General features: G+C 36.7%; 1 long non-coding RNA gene across 12 annotated transcripts in view; it reads right to left on the bottom strand.

Moving 5' to 3' along the window:
- Positions 1-12,202, bottom strand: part of LOC109495729 — a 369,888-nt gene that overhangs the window by 239,041 nt on the left and 118,645 nt on the right. The window lies entirely within an intron of this gene.

Here is a 12,202-nt window from a genome sequence, read left to right on the forward strand (position 1 = left end):
GAAGAACAAAGCCATTCACTTTACCTAATCCTTGAAGTTTCCTCCAGAAAGCTCTGTCAGAACCAGTGAGAGAGCAAAGCTAGTTACAATAGGCATTCGAAGTCATTTCCTGAAATCTTGAATCTCTGTTTCTCTTGCACCCGCTATACGCTAGACCTCCTACAAATTAACATGGTGACACCCAGACAATAGACATCTGTACACTCTATTGAACATGCCTATCAACTCTATTATCCTTAAGGAGATTAACAGCACAGCACTTATTTGTAACACAAATGTGCTTCTATTAAATTTATATGCTCCCTCTACCTGGATGGGGGGTGGAGGGAGGGGGTGGAACACCATGTTTTGATACAGTGGCAACCTTCCTCTAACCCACTTGTAGATATTTGGTTAACTTAGTACTTGTCATAGGGGTGCCTGGGTGGCTCAGTGGGTTAAGCATTGGACTTTGGCTCAGGTCATGATTTCGCATGAGTTTGAGCCCCATGTCGGGCTCTGTGCTGACAGCTCAGAGCCTGGAACCTGCTTCAGATTCTCTGTCTCCCTCTCTCTCTGCTCATGCTCTCTGCTCATGCTCTGTCTCTCAAAAATAAACATTTTTTTAAAAATTTTAAAGAACACTTGTGATAAATATGGCTGGTAAGTTTTAATACAAATAAAGCTTGTATTTCCAATGAACATTGAATAATGCAAGTGATTTTTAGCCTAATAAACTTTTTTTTTTAAATAGTTTTAGATTTCCTCCCAAATTACAAAAATACAGGAGTCTCCTATATCCCCCACCTACCTTGTATTATTAACATATTAGTACAGCATATTTGTCAAAATTGACACACAATAGTGATACATTATTAACTAAAGTTTATACTTTATTCAAATTTCCTTGGTTTTGTCCGTAACTTCTTCTGTTCCAGGACCCTATCTAGGATAGCATAATACATTTAGAAACTGTGTCTCCTTAGGCTCCTTATGGCTGTAACAGTGTCTCAGACTTCCCTTATTTTTGATGACTTTAAAGGTTTAGGGTACTAGTGATCACATATTTTTCAGTATGTTCATTTACTGAGGTTTGTCTAATGTCTTTCACATAATTCGACCGAAATTATAGTTCTGGGGAAGAAGACCACAGAGCAGTGCCATTCTTATATATCAAGGGTAAATGCTATCATGCGATTTAACATTAATCTTGATCATCTAGATGAGGTAGTGATGTTAGGGTTCTCCACTGCAAAGTTACTCCTTTTTCCCTCCTTTGCATACTGTATTCTTCACAAAGGTTAATTTGTTCAGCCCACGTTTGAGTTGGAAGTTATATGCCACCTCCTTGAAGGTAGATTGTCTACATAAATTATTTGGAATTCTGCCTTGTCCCTTCTCCTCCATTTATTTATTCTTATATATCAATGTGGACTCATGGGTATTTATTTTGTACTTTGGATTCTTCTCCAATAATACTTTATTTTTGATGGCTAAGTTGTTCCAGCTTTGGCCACTGGGAGCTCTTTCAACTATCCCCTGTGTACTTTCACATACTCTCATCACTGTGGGGTTTTCCGGGGAACTTCCTTACCATCCTGGCACTAAAAGATGCTTCAGGTTCATCTTACTTAGACTGCTTATCCCAGTCTTAGAATTAGACATTCTTCCCAGGAACCCTGGTTCCACTTACTAGAAAATGGTATTAAAAACCAAGATCTGAACACTAAGTGTGCTGGTTGCCACTGAAATGTCATTGTTTCCAGGCTCTCTTAATTGTCAAAACAAGGACATATATGCACACTATCCCAAATACATGTATCTATAAATGTATCTAACTACATGTACATATGTTAAAACACAGGTGCATACTAATTTTCCAACTCCTATCCATTAACACATAGACCATTTCATCCTCCTGTCCTTATCTGTAACCTTCCACTACAACAGCAAGAAAACCAGATCCCATCGTCTGCCATACATTTATTCAACTATCCAACTCCCCTACACATGTATAGCAGTATAAGAATAGCTCCCCTACACACCCACCAGAGACAACTTTATCAACCAGCATACAGTGCTTACGTACAGTTCCTTTTGCCTTTGTCTTACAGGCTAGAGTTACTTAGGTCCACGCTTTTTTTCCCCTCACACACTTCAGTAAAATTGTTTCATACATTTGTAATAATTAGATTGTTTTTGTTACATTCTATTTTCTGTCCTGCAATCCCCCAACTTTGTAAAGGTGACAACACAGGTTTGAACACACAGGGTTTTTTTTAAATATATAAATACAGTATAATACTGCAAGTGTTATTTTCTCTTCATGATTTTCTTAATACTTTTTTTCTAGCTTAACTTTATTGTAGGAATACAACATATAATCCATGTAACACGCAAAATGCGTGTTAACTGACTGTTTATGTTATAGGTAAGCCTTCTGATCAACAAGCTATTCAATTCTTGGGAAATCCAAAGTTATATGTGGATCTTTTTCAGTAAGCTCCACACCCCAATGTGGGGCTTGAACTCATGACCCCAAGATCAAGAGTTGCATGCTCTATTGACTGAGCCACCTAGGCACCCCATACATGGATTTTTAGCTGTGCAGGGTAGTAGTGCCCTGAGCTGCCATGTTGTTCAAGAGTTCACTGTGTATTAATACCTCCCAGAAAATCAAATGCTAGGAACATAGAATTCTACAGAAATGAGAAAATCAGTCTTTTAAGAATATATCTCTAGTACGTTCGACACCACCACCTGCTAAGCAAAGTCATATTAGGAAAATGACATCTGAATCCCTCAAGAGGCACTCAGGGAAAAGCCTGGACTCTTACAAGTTCCTTGAAGCTGGAAGTCAATCAGGTACATGGCCAAAATCTCCAAGAAATTGGGAGGGGTAAAGAGGATTTAATATCCTTAAGGAGAGGACACAAAGAGCTTCCTTGAGACCCCAACAGGATCCAGTATCTACTTTGGGGGGGAGGGGGTTGAAAGTAATAAAGCTTGCCATCAGCTAAGAATGGTGCTACTTCTGTGCATTAAGTTGTATCCTTCACCTACATTAAGAAAACTTGTAACCTTTGGCTCTATTTTTATAGCTTTCTATCACTACACAAGTGTACCCTAAACAACAATTTTATTTTTTTTTCAATATATGAGGTTTATTGTCAAATTGGTTTCCATACAACACCCAGTACTCATCCCAAAAGGTGCCCTCCTCAATATCCATCACCCACCCCCCTCCCCCCCCCATCAACCCTCAGTTTGCTAAACAACAATTTTATAGCAGTTTGGGCCATGCCAGGAGAAAGACAATCACCTGAATCAGAAAAACATCAATAGAAAACAGTATCTCTCTAGTTTGACAGTCTGTGAAAGATGCAGTCCTCTCAAATGTCTTCTCTAAGCTCTCTGGGAGTTCCTATCGCAAATCTGACATGGGTCTGAGTGGGTTTCTAGCTAATCTCTGATAAGAAAGGAAAGCACAGTTATCTACCATGATGGCTGCTGCAAAGGCCATGTCAAAAGTGACCATTCTCACTTGAAGATCACCTTAAATGTGATGATTTCACCACAATGTTGACAGGTCATCAAGAAGGTCATGAAGAGGAATGCCTTGGTGGATCAGGTGGTTAAGCATCTGACCTCAGCTCAGGTCATGATCTCCTGGTTTTATGGGTTCAAACCCCATGTTGGGTTGTGTGTGTCAGCTGTGCTGACAGCTTAGAGCCTGGAGCCTGCTTCAGATTCTGTGTCTCCCCCTCTCTCTGCCCATCCCTGGCTCATGCTCCCTCTCTCCATCTCTCTCCATCTCTCTCAAAAATAAATAAACAGTAAAAGTTTTTTAAAAGAAGGTCATGAAGAGGAAGGCCATGAAGAGGAAGGCCATGAAGAGGAAGGCCATGAAGAGGAAGGCCATGAAGAGGAAGGCGAAAACCATAGATGCCTTCTTCTAGGGTTCCAATGTCTTCCACCAAAATGATGAAAAGTGCTTCCAATGAAACAGTCCATTTAGGTTTTACTAATGTTTTTATTTCAAGATCCTGTTCAGTGGCCTCTGTTATGAATCCACAGGACTGAGATAGTAGACAATCTCGGAAAGATATCTGTACATTGAAAAATTCCCCTTCCCTTGAAAATGGTGCCTTAAAGAACACATATATAACTGTTTGTTCCTTAGAATGGGGAAGCTCCTCAAAGCCTTAATGTAAGAGCACTTTTGAAATATCACGTTGAGACATGCCCAGACTGACACACAACTCATATTTTTCATGAGACACACACACTCTCACACACACACACACACACACACACACCATCTCACTCCCCTGAACTAAATTTAATTATCCACTCCCACTTCATATCAAATCCTAGCATCATGGATAGATTTTTATTTGCATGTAAGACAAAGTAATTATGAAGCTTTTGGTCATACTCATAAATTAAACCAAACTATAAACAGAGATGAAGGTAGCTGTCACAAATATTTAGTAAATCCAAGAAAAAGCTTTGGTCTCACTTGGATTTTTTCTATAGTGGACTATAGTGAGGAGTTTGGGTTCTGAATCCAGAGATATAAAAAATCAGCCACAAATCTCTTTCATTACTATGTGAAGTATAAATTTCCATAATATAATAGACTGATATAGGTCAAGCTACTAGGGAGGTTAGAAATCATCTGTCGCGTTTGACAGATGAGAAAACTGAGGCTCAGATAAATGAACACATGTATATTCAAAGATAAGTACTAAGAACTGTGTTAAGTCCATATATAAATTTACTGAGGATTAAATTCATTTCTGATCCTCTTCTTTATAGGAAGGTAGAATACTAGACCATTATTAGAGATACTAGTATAGATTAATTGCATTTAATCACTATTCCTTCAATATGAAATGCTTTTAGCATCTAAAGATGTTTCCTTTTCTCTGTAAGACATTGCAATATCCATGAGACCTCTCAAGAGGTAAAAGCATATTCCATTTTATTCCAGCTTTCATATCTGAACTCATAGAATCTTATAATTCTTTTCCTATAGGAAATACAATTTTATAGCAGTCTTCATCTTATAAATGGAGCTGTTTAATTTAGAGCCACAAAATGATCCCAGTGTGTTCACTGCACATTTATTGAATTTATAACTATAATGCCTTTGGATATGTATTATATTTGCCATGTATTCTATTGATCCATTGAAAATATTTTGCTTCTTATAAAAGGCACAAGGGGGCATTCATAAAGAAATGAAATATGCCTGATACTTCAAGTTCTAACATTAAATATAATGGATTGGTGATACAAATAAAAGACTGAGCCAATACCTGATATTTTATTACTAGCTGTCTGTAATAGAATTCAGTTATCCTTTTTCTTGATACCTTAATGCAGTTGCCTTTAAAATGGGGTACAAATGCCCTGGGGGCACATGTGGAATTTCCAAGTAGTAAGGGGAAATGGTCAGTTTTAAGGAAATCAACTTTCAAGCCTGCCTAAACTGTATGTACTCTTTTCTAAAACTGATTTGCCACACACCCCCTGAAATAAAAAAGCATCATTCACACTGGACCTTCTTATTTCCTTTTTCACAATCTCTTTTTCTATTTTACAAAAGAAAGGAATAACATCATCCTAGTGTGTAACAAGTTTCTGAGGCACCCACCAAGAGGAAATATTAAAATTTTGATATTGATTATGAAGAAAATGAATAGCTTTAATAACAGGTAATATCTTCCTACAAGTCAGGTATGTCCAAATGTTTTGCTTTGAATACAATTAGAGGATCCAATCCCAAGCAGTGCTGTTGGCTGATAAACATGTTTTGCTGATAAATGTCCAAAATAAATATCACATGGTCATTTAACTTGAAAAAGTGCCACAGCAGTGAGTGCCACTGCTATAGACAAACTTCTGTTTCCATGGTTCCTTAGGACTCATATCCTTAAAAATGAAAACCAGAATTAAAGTTGCTTCTGAGCTCCCCCGCATCTAGCAATAACTAATGTTCAACTAAAGATTTATGAGCTAATTGAACATACTACATTCGTTCATTTCAGTAAACCCTGCATTTAAGGTTGGTTTTTTTTTATTTATTTAATGAATCCTCTAAATTTGTGTTCTTTTGATCAATTGTGTACTAATGACAATTGCAACCATAACTTCAGTTTAAATTTTTATCAATTAAGTCAAAGGAATTTTCTAATTAAATTTGAGGTGATAAAAGACTTTTAAGACATACTACAGGACATAAATATTACAAAGTTTATGAACTCAAAGTAGAAAAAGGGAAAAATATGTCTGATTTTTAAAGAAATTCTTGTTCGCGTCTTTTTTTAATGGCTCAAGATGGAATTCAAAGTATCTGTGCATTTAGGTAACACTGGATATACAAAGGAGTGATGCAATATTTTTAAATGTCTCTCCTGACAGTACACTGAAAATTTCGTCCTTTGCAACTATTTACATTTATAATGGAAAAGTTAACATGTCAACTTATAAAGGAAGGAGGAGCATATAGGTTGTCAAAATACTTTTTAAAAAATGGGTGACTGGGCGCCTGGGTGGCGCAGTCGGTTCAGCGTCCGACTTCAGCCAGGTCACGATCTCGCGGTCCGTGAGTTCGAGCCCCGCATCGGGCTCTGGGCTGATGGCTCAGAGCCTGGAGCCTGTTTCCGATTCTGTGTCTCCCTCTCTCTCTGCCCCTCCCCCGTTCATGCTCTGTCTCTCTCTGTCCCAAAAATAAAAATAAAAACGTTGAAAAAAAAAATGGGTGACTTAAAAAAATGTTTGAAAACTACTCCCATTAGGTAATAATATCTAAAGGGAAGAACAAGAGATTTCTAAGTAACACATTCAAACCTTCCCATCATTGGCTTGCAAAACAGTTCTGTCATAATAATCATTTCACTATTAGTGTGCATTCATTGTCCATATTCCTGGAGGTCCAAGAGGTTGAGAACTTTGAGTTCCTCCCACATACGACCAGTCCCAGTATTTAGTACAGTGTCTCCATTAAAAGCACTCCATTATACCTCAGCTAACAGTATCTTATACCTCCCACTTAATTATTTTCATTTAGAAAAGCCATAAAATGCTCTGAAACAGAAAATCTAGGTGGGTGCCATTTGACAAATACCTCAAATTACTTTGGAATTCTCACTCAAAGCATGCACAGTTTTAAAAGCAGGCAAGAGAAGGAATGAGATAGAACCTAGATGGTACTTTGATTTATTCAACACAGATATTTACTGAATACTTTCTATATACCAGATACTATCCTAGGTAAAAGACACTAGCAGTTAGGTCATGCCTCCCTATTTATGAGGGGTCCGCCTGCACCGTTCCCAGGAGCTGAGGCAACTTGAGAAGCATTAGATTCCACAAGCATTTGACATGTAAACAATTTAATTCTTCTATCTGGTTTGCCAGTTATTAGCATGTTTCGCAAAGTATTTTACCTCGTACCTTGGGTTTGTAACGTAGAAAGACCAACTTCAACTTTAGAAATTGGTCTGGGATATTGATTCTGTAATTTTTCTGAATTCCAAAATTATTCTTTTTTGATTTTATGGAAGGCACAGTATTTCCAGGTTTCAGTTTCCTTCAGTACAAAATTTGAAAATACAAATTAAGGATTTGCCACTACTTAGTTTCTCAAGATAATATATAAGATTAAAGACTGTTAAGGCCTTATTTTTTTATTAAGTAATTTATCCAAGCATGTAAACACTTAATTCTACTTCTTCAATCTTGATGAAATGCTTTAGAAGAAAATGATCACAAGAACTGAACTATATTAAGTCATTGAACTTGCCACTTTAATTTTTTTTTTCCCATTTTATTACTTTTACTAAAGTTTTCCCAAGTCTTTCTTGTTTCTAGGCTCTAGCTGGGCCAAGTACTGTTCCAAATTCATCTCTTCCAGAAGATTTTTTTTTAATTTTTTTTTTCAACATTTTTTATTTATTTTGGGGACAGAGAGAGACAGAGCATGAACAGGGGAGGGGCAGAGAGAGAGGGAGACACAGAATCGGAAACAGGCTCCAGGCTCTGAGCCATCAGCCCAGAGCCCGACGCGGGGCTCGAACTCACGGACTGCGAGATTGTGACCTGGCTGAAGTCGGACGCTTAACCGACTGCGCCACCCAGGCGCCCCACAGAAGACTTTTTAATAATAATGTGCAGGTGTTTTCAGAATCTAACTCTCACCAACATATTTTAAAAGGTAGGTCTTCCTATGTTCTCAGAGAACCTCTTCCATATCACCACCTTATGCCCAGAAAGTGGCTCGATTACACTGTTTCATGTGAAAGGTCTGATCCCAGAAGTTACAGAAACACAGGAATAAATGCACTACTAAAGAAACTAGCATAATTAAGCACTGTTCATTGATTGTATCAGCTATTGATTATAGACACAAAATACTTAAAAATGCAATCAAATGTGGCTTAAAAAATTTTAAGGCAATTAGTAAAAAAAAAAATCATGGTGGGGGACAGGTTTTTTAACCTCATACAGGTGTCTTAATTCATATGGTAGTCTCAAATGTAAAACTGTAAAAGTAAACATTTAGGATCATAGAAATTGAGCTATAAAAAATAGAATTGGGTAGAACATAAGAATCCAAATATAAATTAAACATTCTCCATGTGCCCCAAGGATGCAAAATGTGAAAATGGATTTAGAGATGGAAAATAAGCTAACACAGGACCAGGAAAGAAGGGTGAAATTTGCTATTAGAATTCATGATTTCCTACACATTAGTTTTAATTGGGTAATACTAAAAGTATTTTTAATATCTGTGAACGTACAATATTCAATTAGAACTTAAATGCAAAAAGCAGTTTTAAAACTGAAGCTTCCATAACCAAAAAGGACACTGGCCTTTTCCTTTACTGTTAATCCTTTTGACTTTCTGGTAATAGCTTCAGATTTAGGATTATTACACACAAGGCAGTAGTGGAGTCATGTATATCCTTCCTTGTGCATATTCTCCCACCCATCTCTATGTATGTGGAACCGACAAAAAAGTTTTTAGAATAGTAAATCCATCTGCTCCAGTACATATTTTTATTACATCAAAATTACCAAGATTTCCTTCGAAATCCCAGGAATATACGTCTCTCCACCCCCCACCCTGCTCCCCCAACTTCTTTTCTTTTACATGCCTTATCAGTTTCCAATTCCCCCATTATTTAGGTCTCTTCTTCCAGAAGGTCTTCTCTGAAAGTTTTCAAAAAAAAAAAAAAAAAAAAAAAGAATTTCAGAGTATTTAATATTTTAAGTTGTTATTGCACATTTATTATTAGGGTTATTCCAATGACCTCAAAAGCTCCCCTCCCTCACCCTCAAGCACCTCTGAAATGTCCCTATTAGCTACCCCCAGAGAGAATATTGTCTTTAATAAAAACACAAAAATATGTGTTATAGAAGTCACTCATACTGACAAGTCTCAGTTGTTTTTATGGAAACCACACACACACACACACACACACACACACACACACACACACACACAATTGAGGATGCCAAACAGAATAGTACTTTTTTCTTACAGATTTGAGACAGAAAGGCAGGAAAGGGGACTTGGGACTTAGTTGAAGCAAAAACTCCACTTCTTGCTTAAGCACCAGGCAAAAAAGCCAAGAACATGGAAATATATGCACCATTTCCTGCACTCTGAGGGCATTTCTGATTATTTGCAAAAAAAAGGTTTTGTGGGATTTTTAAAATTATTTGTTGTATATTTTTGGCTTTGCTGGTTTCTGTTGATGGACTAAATAGGCAGGATTTCCAGCCATCATAGGGGTTAATGATGGGGTTACACTTCATTAACACTTTGAGCAGTAGGAGGGAAGGTTCACAGTATTGCTCAGCATTGTACCTTGAAACACAGTACTATGCCTGGCATGTAAAAGGAATTCGATAAATATCAGTTCATTATTTGGGGGGCAAGGAAATAATCACCTTAAGCCATCAAAAAGGCCAAATGCAAATTAATGCGAACCCCTAATTATAAAAAAAAAAAATTAACAGGTCATCTATTTTGGAAATCAATATAAAGCCATTCACACAAGAAAGTACCAGGCAATGAATATATCTGATCATGCAGGAGCTCAGAATTAGTGTTTTTACAAATGATATTTCTATGCAAGAGTCTAGAAAGCATCTATTTCGGTACTCTTAATTTACAGAAAAAGCGATTGACCCTGAAAGGGTTCAGTTATTTGTCTAAGTCACATAGCTGGTTAGTTACAGAACTTGAATAAGAACACAGGTCTTTCTCCTCATTACTCAACCAGTTATTTAGGGATGGAAGACAGAATATATCTGTGTAAAAGAAGATACTGTAAGTTCATATTTATAAGTCTTTTGACACTTAAGTATAAGTTTTGTTGTCAATATTAAGAAATGGATATTGAACACAATGGAAAGTGATAAAGAATGAATCACTATACACTGAGTTCTGAAATAAAATTGGGAATTATTTTTCTGATCTCCATTCTAAAAAGAAAAAGGAAAAAAAAATCTGTTCCTCTACTCACCCCATTTAAATAGGCTATCTTCACTCTCTATTCTGAAGGTAATACTGTTTACCTTCTAACAGTGTTTTTCATACATACATGATTTTTTGGGAAGGAACAAATTGGTAATTATCTCCACTAATGAAATGTGCAATCATTTCAGTTAGATTTTAAATGGGGCACAACTCGCATTCATAAGGCCCATTGAATAAATGCCTATTAGGTACAGTTTAATGGCTTAATGCTTGATTCATGTTTTTTCTCCCTGTACTTGATGCTTATTGCACATTCAGGGCAATTAGGAAATTCGGTTTCCCTTCCTAGTGTGTATCTAATCCCCGTATTCAGAAGGCTCAGCAAAATAGCAATATACAAATCAACATTTTACCTGCGGGAGGGAAGGTATCTCTGTTGATGATGGTACTCAAGATTTTGGCTAAATTCATTCTGTCAAAGTAAACTCTTGTTGAGCACTAATATGTAACAAATCATAATTATCATGTGCCTCAGAAATTGATTCCCGCAATACTTGAAAAAGAGCATTTCTTTCCCAGATTTAAGTCCCAACTAAAATTTGCAAAGTGTGTTGATAATTCAAGGAAAAAAAGTTTCCAATGAGAATTAAAAGGAACCTTTGAAAATATCCCATTATATATGGAACTCTTCTACAAGAAACAATATATATCAATGTATTATAATATGCCTCCTGGTTTCTTTTTTTTTTTTTCCAAATGTACACACATTGTGTTAGGCTGTAGATACCAATAATAAAACAAGCCTGTTTTTATAGCATTTAAAAATTCTTAATATTAGTTAATAACTTCAAAGAGTGAAAAACTATTATATATATATATATATATATGTATGAGAAGTTTTGTTGTTTTTTGTTTATAACTAGGCTCCACAACTGACATGGGACTCAGACTCACAACTCATAGATCAAGAGTCGTGTGCTCTACCTACTGAGCCAGCCAGGCGCCCCTGAAGAGTATTTTCTTAGATTTATCAAGTTGGGCTAACACTCTACACACATTCAGACTAAGTTCTGCTGCTTCCTTTAAGATGCAAAGTTATTAAGTTGATGAACCGTTAAGATTTGAATATCTGGCAGGTGTAGATTTTGCATGCTACTATATTTACTTTCATAATTTTCCCCTTTTTTCTTCTGATATTCTCTCCCTAAAAGAGAAGGAAGTAAGAGGATCATATGAGCATCTAACTCTGGTTCACACTTGAGATTGTCACTTCCACTTTCAAAAGAAGAGCAACTCGTATCATTTGCAACGTTAATCAGAATGTGGGTTTGCTAATGTTTTTCTCTTCCTTCAGCAATTTTCCATATTCCTAAAAAGTACCTCTAGATTGAAATAACACTTTAAATGAGCATGCCTGTTTATGTGTTAAAGACAGATGGAGAAGGAGAAAGGAGGGGGATAATTAAAAGGAGATGGAAAATATATTGACATTTAAATGTTCTTTCCTTTCAAGTGTTCATCCTACATCCCCCTTCATTTGTGCTAAGACGAAGGAGGCAGTGGAGACATTCCTAGTTCATATCTGGCATTCCCTATGGGCTCACTAAGGGGTTGATAATCTGCTTCCCTAACCCAAGAGTAAGAGAAAACAGAATGAGGACCAGGGGAAGAAGGGCCAAAGAATACTGGTTTAGTCATGATCGTCCTATGTCGACATAGCACATT

This window comes from Felis catus, chromosome F1, assembly GCF_018350175.1.
Source record: "Felis catus isolate Fca126 chromosome F1, F.catus_Fca126_mat1.0, whole genome shotgun sequence".
In the NCBI taxonomy this organism is placed as follows: domain Eukaryota; kingdom Metazoa; phylum Chordata; class Mammalia; order Carnivora; family Felidae; genus Felis; species Felis catus.